This window comes from Triticum aestivum, chromosome 6D, assembly GCF_018294505.1.
Source record: "Triticum aestivum cultivar Chinese Spring chromosome 6D, IWGSC CS RefSeq v2.1, whole genome shotgun sequence".
Taxonomy (NCBI): domain Eukaryota; kingdom Viridiplantae; phylum Streptophyta; class Magnoliopsida; order Poales; family Poaceae; genus Triticum; species Triticum aestivum.
This window is the reverse complement of record NC_057811.1, coordinates 206236329-206243881: the sequence shown is the minus strand read 5'-3', so window position 1 is coordinate 206243881 and position 7553 is coordinate 206236329.

The window sequence follows — 7553 nt, the reverse complement described above, 5'->3', positions numbered from 1 at the left end:
GCGGTACGGCGGCGGCGGACGCTGACGTGGCGGCGCGCGATTCGTCCGCCGGCGCGGGCGGACGTGTCCGGCGCGGGTGGACGTTGTCCGGCGGCACGAGGTGGAGGACGCTAGGGTTAGACTGCGATTCGGTTTTCGGGATGCTCACATATTTATAGGTAGAGGGAGCTAGGAGGCTCCAAATGAGGTGCGGTTTTCGCCCACACGATCGTGATCGAACAACCTAGAGCATGGAAGAGAGTTTGGTGCGTTTTGGGCTGGTTTTGGAGGGTTTTTTTGCTGGACACTCAAATGGACTTTGCGGATGCCCGGTTAACCGTTGGAGTACCAAACGACCTCCGAATGGAATGAAACTTGACCGGTAGTCTCCGGGTGGTATATTGAGGCCACTTGACAAGCCTCGGTCCATTCAGAGAAAGTTTGACACACGCACACGAAAGAAAACAAGAGGGGTGCACCGGAGGAGATAGGAGCACCGGATTGCAAAACGGACAACGGGGAAAATGCTCGGATGCATGAGACGAACACGTATGCAAATGCAATGCACATGATGACATGATATGAAAATGCATGACATGACAAAATACAAAACGAAAGACAAAACCCGACAACGGAGGGAAAATCATAACACATAGCCGGAAATGGCAAGAGTCGGAGTTACAAATATGGCAAGTTACATGCGGGGTGTTACAAAGCCATACCGGCCGGCGTATCCCTTCAGTGCCTCCTCAAGCCGTCCATCAAGCCTTCGCCAGAATCAGATTCTATCTTCGTGCCGGCTGCTCCTGAAACAGTCGGATCTGACTCAAAGGCCGCAGCAGTCGGCTCGGGGACTTCGACAGGTGGCTCGGGGACTGCAGCAGTCGCACCCGGCCCGGGGACTTCAGATCCCGATCCGGGGACTGGAGTAGTCGGCTCGGGGACTTCGGCAGGCGGCTCGGGGACTGCAGCAGTCGGCTCGGGGACTTCAACGACACAGCAAGCGGCGGCCGACTCCAACCCGCCACCTCCCAACCCAACCACCCCAATACAAGTGGCAGTACCTACAGTAGAGGAAATCACAGCACTATCATGGGCTCAACCCATCCTCAACTTTTTGGTGAACAAAGAGCTGCCAACCGATGAGATCTCGACCCGACATGTGCAACGTCGGGGAGCAGCATACACCATCGTCAACAGGGAACTCGTGAGGCGCAGTTTCACTGGCGTATACCAGCGCTGTGTAGAGTCGGAGAAGGGCCAAGCAATCCTTAAAGATATCCATCAAGGCGAGTGTGGCCACCACGCGGCCTCAATATCACTTGTGGCCAAAGCTTTTCGCCATGGTTTCTTCTGGCCGACTACTCTAGAATATGCCAAAGACTTGGTCAAGAAATGTAAGGGATGCTAGAAGTTCAGTTCCAAGCAGCATTTGCCGGCTTCTGCACTCAAAACCATTCCACTTGCCTGGCCTTTTGCCGTCTGGGGACTGGAGATGGTGGGACCGTTCAAGACAGCACGCGGTGGCATGACTCATCTGCTTGTCGCCGTGGACAAACTCACCAAGTGGATTGAAGCGAAGCCAATCAAGAAGTTGAACGGTCTGACTGTTGTGACTTTTATCGCATACAGCACCACTCGGTACGGCGTACCTCACAGCATCATCACCGACAATGGCACAAATTTTGCCAAAGGTTCCTTGGCCCGTTTCTGTGCGACGCAGGGCATCCGACTGGACTTAGCGTCCATTGCCCACCCATAGTCAAACGGCCAGGTCGAGCGAGCAAACGGCCTCATTTTGTCCGGAATCAAGCCCCGACTGGTCGAGCCTCTGGAACGTTCGGCCGGCTGCTGGCTCGATGAGCTGCCGGCCATCCTCTGGAGTCTGCGCACCACTCTGAACAAGTCAACCGGCTTCACACCCTTCTTCCTCGTGTATGGCGCCGAGGCCATCATCCCAACTAACATCGAGTTCGACTCACCTCGCGTCACCTTGTACACCGAGGCGGAGGCAAAGGAAGCACGAGAAGACGGCGTCGATCTGCTGGAAGAGGGCCGGTTGTTGGGACTCAGCCGGTCCGCCATAAACCAGCAGAGTCTACGCCGCTACCACAGTCGAAAGGGCAAGCCAAGATCCTTCCAAGAGGGAGACCTTATGCTCCGGCTGATCCAGCGAACAGCCGGCCAGCACAAGCTCTTAGCCGCTTGGGAAGGCCCTTTCATCATCAGCAAAGCCTTGGGCAACGACTCCTACTACCTGATCGATGCTCAGAAGCCCAGGGCATGCAAGAGGGACGACTTCGGCAAGGAAACAGAGCGCCCATGGAATGCAAATCTCCTTCGAAGATTTTACAGTTGATGCAGTATGTACCACGCTACCTTTTGTATTAAGTACAAAGACTTTGGGTCCCTCGAGGAGCACTTTGGGGGCTACCACTTTTATCTATATGATAAGTATTATGCCTATGAATGTGTTATTTCATTGCTCTGCCTGAAACCGGGTTCGACCAGTCAGCTCGGGGGCTTGCCGCCTTGTACTATGTCGGTGTTTCCTGTAGTCGGACAAGTAATGTGCAAGCACCTAAGCCCTCTCTTGCCACAAGCCACAGCTCGCAGAGCGGCCGTTTGCTTGCCAAGAGTTAAAGGCAAGAAACAGTGCTCACATGAAAAATGGCTATAGGACAAGCCGGCCCTTCGCCTCACCGACCGGCTGCTCAGCAGCCGGTCGACCGGCTTCCTACTTAGCTTGCAACGTTCCAATCGGCCAAAGTACTTGTCCTCCCACAATGGTGAAGTACTTGACCAAGCCGCAGTCCGTAGAGCGGTTGTTTGGCTGGCAAGAAGGCAACCAAGGGAGGGCGGCAAAGGAAAAAGCCAAGGCACAAAAAGCAAGAAAAGTCGGAACTCGGCAAAAGCACAACTTGTGCGGGAAATAATTTACATACCAAAAGGCCCTCGGACAACATTCAACATAGTTTGAACACACCCTGCAGGTGGAATTGTGCAAATTTAACAAAATTTTGTTGAGAAGACTACTAAGCAGGAAAAACTACGATAAATTGGCGGCCTAGACCAAGGGAGCAGCAGGCGAGTCCGGCACGTTGGTGGAGTCAGGGGCGCCGGCTGGTGGAGTGGCCGGCTGGCGAGTCTCGGCTTGACCGCTTTCAGCAACAGTCAGTGTGCTTGCACGTGGCTCGGTGCTGGAGGCGCGGTCGAGTTGGGGCTGGCCGCCGGCTCCGACCTCCGGCACGCCGTCTTCATCATCCTCGTCTTCCTCGTATTCCCCTTCGTCACTTGAGGCGATCTCCTCTGCCGAGTCTTCGCCATCATCCAGGTTCAGTCCGAACCATTCTGGCGGTGCCTCGGTGCCGTTCTCGTTCAGCTCAGGGACGAAGTCACCGGTGTTGGTATACTCGGCGATCTCTGCTGCGCGAATAGTGAGGGCACGCTCCACCGCCACTAGCTCGGCGCCGGCTTCCTGCCGAAACGTGGCCAACTGGGCTAGATCTAGCCCAGGATACCACGCCTTGGCGAACTCCAAGGCCCGCCGCGCTCCTGCTCGGGCCGCGGAGCCCTTCCACGCCTCAAGACAGCCGGCGGCCACTTCCAACCAGTCGGCGGTCCGACTGGGGTGCGTGGGGCTTGTCGGCGTCCTAGGAACGGGGGTCCCCAGCCTTGCCTGCCTGCGGCCCACGGCGTGGCTCCGCCAGCGACCCCGTACGTCACATCTTCACCAGCAAACATTCAAGACCTTCGCGAGGGGCCAAGCCTCGCGAGGCGGGCGACACAAGACCTCCTCGGGAGTGGCCTCACCAGGCTGGCTCGCGAGGGGCGGAGAGATCAAGGCAAGGGACACCTCGCGAGGTTCCTGTGACGCAAGCCATGACGACTGGAGCCAGGCAGGCGCCAGCGCGCACAGTGTCCTTGTTTCCTCTTTGGTGCTAAAGGGGCAAGCGCCGGCAAACGTTTCCATATCGGTGCAACAAGACCAAGACCAGCAGGACGGCAGGACGGAGGTCACTGTGGAGCCCAAGACAGTGTCACCACCAGAGCCTTTGGCAGGCGAAGACCACCTTTAGTCAGGATAGCTTGTACTAGTTGTCTCCCTTCGAATTTGGCCATTGTTGGCTCTCTTCCCGCTCAATATTTGGGGAGAGGACCAGGGCCTCTATAAATAGGACTAGCCACCACAGTAGGAGGCAACAGATTCAGATCATCCTCATCCACACAAGTTCACCAAGCACAAGAACACCTCACCTCAGGAGGCTGTTCTTCCCTTGTACTGTTCATCCTCAGCCCAAGAGGCAATCCACCACAGCACACTGGAGTAGGGTATTACACCACAACGGTGGCCCGAACCAGTATAAATCTCGTGTCTGTTGTGTTGCGGGTTCGTCGAGCTAAGCCTTCAGCTCACGGTGAGGCTGAGGGCTTGATTAGGTAGGGGATGATCTTCATGCGCACCCCAGTGTTGGAACCTCGAGGGTTTTGCCGGAACCCGAAATCCGACATTTGGCGTGCCAGGTAGGGGTGTGCCGAAGCTTTCTTCCCGCCGATCCGCATCCCGTCGCTTCGTCGTCTCCATGGAGGACACTCGTCGAGCTCGCGCTGAGCAATGGGCTGCCCTCGCCGCCCGCGTTGCTCAGACCGCTCTTGTCAACGGGCCTCCCCATCGTTCTTCGTCACCCGCCGCCAACGCCGCCACCGTCCCCGCGGGAAACGAGCAGCAAGCATCCTCGCTGCACCCCTCTGTGTGGCGGGACGGCCGCACCGCCACTCCGTCGCTGACCCCGGCCGGCTCATTGTCTCACGCTCGCCGCGCTCCCACGGACGCGCAGGCTGCGCTGCTCATGGCGCGCGAGCTCCTGCGTTACCGCCCCGTCGACGACCTCTACGAGGACTGGCTGGACCGCATCGCCGAGCTCACCAGCGCCGCGGGCGGCTCCCCTGTGCCATCTCTCTCACTGCCTCGCCCTCCGCCGACTGCGGGCGACGTGGTGCACGGGGCGCCTCCACCACCTCTGCACCAAGACGGCGTCCTGGCGCCAAGGCATGCGGCCCCCCGGCATGACCCACCGCGCCGGGTGCCTGCGCGAGAAGAAGGAAACTGCCAAGAAGTTCCTCGTCCGCAAGAAAACGCTCCTGCGCTCCCAGCACCACTACGACAAGACCGTGCGCCGCCTGCGGTGGCGGTGCGCGGACATCAAGGGCGGGGTCCACATCAGCAAAGGGTCCTGGTGGCCACTGCAGGCTGCCGCGCCTTAACCCCTGAGCTGCGTATTGTCGCGTGACTGGGCAAGTTCAAGCCAGACATGCCTCCTCGCTACGACGGCACCCTCGACCCCGCGAAGTTCCTGCAGCTCTACGAGCTGAACACCGAGGCGGCCAACAGCGACGAGAAAGTCATGATGAACTGGTTCCCCATGGCTCTCATGGATGGCGCTCATTCGTGGCTCCAGAACCTGCCCCCGGGTTCGATCTCCTCCTAGAACGAGATGCGCGACTGCTTCGTCGCCAACTTCCAGGGCACTCACGACCGCCCTCCGGCCACGGGTGACCTGCGCCGCATCAAGCAGCAGCCAGGAGAGACCCTCCAGAAGTACATCCAGCGCTTCAACAACATTCGCCTCAAGATCCCCAAGGTGACGGACGAGGCCATCATCTCCGCCTTTTCTGGTGGCGTCCGCGATGTCAAGATGAAGGAGGAGCTCGCCATCCACAAGGAGCTGTGCATGACCTTGGAGCTGTTCAACCTGGCGACCAAGTGCGCAAGAGCTGAGGAAGGGCGCCTTTCCCTCCTCGAGCTCCCAGCTGCCAACCCTGAGGAGAAGAAGGCCAAGGCCAAGGACGTGAAGCGCAAGGGGGTGGCCGTGCTCGCAGCGGAGCCGGAGACGAAGCGCGGCCGAGACATTCCCGAGTCGTCCAAGAGCAGCCATCCGTTCTGCGCCTTCCACAACGTCCACAACCACAACACTAATGACTGTCAAGAGCTCAGGGCCATTCGGGATGGACGCCTCGGTCGACGCCCCGAGCGCAACGACCCGGGTTACGGCCGAGGAGGAGGACGTGGCGGAGGACGCTGGGACGATCGTGGCCCACGTCAGGAGTGGCGCGATCGGCCGCGCGAGGACCGCTGGCAGGACCAACCTCGCGAGGGCGCCTGGAGGGATCAGCCTCGCGAGGACCGTCCTCAGGGCAATGCTGGGCTTCCTCCACTGCCGCCACCACCAAGAAGGAACGACGACCACCATTGGGACGAGGGGGCTGGGGGCTTCCAGGAGCCGCGGGCTATCGCTTGCATCTTGGGCGGAGTTCAGGCCCCAGCCTCTCAGCGTATCTTCAAACAGTTTGCTCGCAAGGTGAACGCAGTCCTCCCCAGGCTCGAGGCCACGCGCCCGCTTAGGTGGTCCAAGTGCTCCATCACCTTCAGTTCGGCAGATCAGCTCAAGTGCGCGGCCACCGCTGGCGCCCTCCCGATGCTTTGCTCACCCGTCATCAGCAACGTGCAAGTCACCAAGACCCTCATTGACGGCGGCGCAGGGCTTAACGTCCTGTCCATCGAGACGTTCGACAGCCTCCAAGTGCCATACGATCAGCTTCAGCCTACCAAGCCTTTCTCAGGAGCAACCGATGGCTCCACCACCCCGATAGGGCAGGTCCGCCTCCCTGTCACCTTCGGGCAGCGCGGCAACTACCGCACCGAGCTCATCGACTTTGACGTCGCCCACATCCGTCTGCCGTACAACGCCATCCTCGGGTATCCGACCCTCGCCAAGTTCATGGCAGTGACACACCACGGCTACAATATCCTCAAGATGCCAGGGAGCGGCGAAATCATCACAGTCACCTGCGAAGAAAGAGATGCGGTGTGCTCCCTCGAGCACGCCTTCCAAGCAGCGTCAATCAAAGACCCCGACAACAATGGAGCACAGTACCCTCCTGAGGTCGCCCCCAAGAAGAAGAAGCAGCTACTCCGCACAGGGCCTCAGGAGAGCGGCGCCGCAAGTGGAGCCACGATACGATCAGTGCCCACGCCGGGGCGCCTCCCTCCCTCGCATAGGAAGGCGCGCCCGACGCCCTCCTCGGGCAGGGCTCGGGGGCTCTCTTCTGGAGGGCCTCCGACCTTGCCAACACCATGAGGGAGGCGCTCGGGCACCATGTGGAGGCGTACTTTGCAGCACGGTTCCTTCAGGAGGACACCGGACGAGGAGCATCAGGCAAACGTTTCCATATCGGTGCAACAAGACCAAGACCAGCAGGACGGCAGGACGGAGGTCACTGTGGAGCCCAAGACAGCGTCACCACCAGAGCCTTTGGCAGGCGAAGACCACCTTTAGTTAGGATAGCTTGTACTAGTTGTCTCCCTTCGAATTTGGCCGTTGTTGGTTCCCTTCCCGCTCGATATTTGGGGAGAGGACCAGGGCCTCTATAAATAGGATTAGCCACCACAGTAGGAGGCAACAGATTCAGATCATCCTCACCCACACAGTGTGGGTGAGGATGATCTGAATCTGTTGCCTCCTACTGTGGTGGCTAGTCCTATTTATAGAGGCCCTGGTCCTCTCCCCAAATAT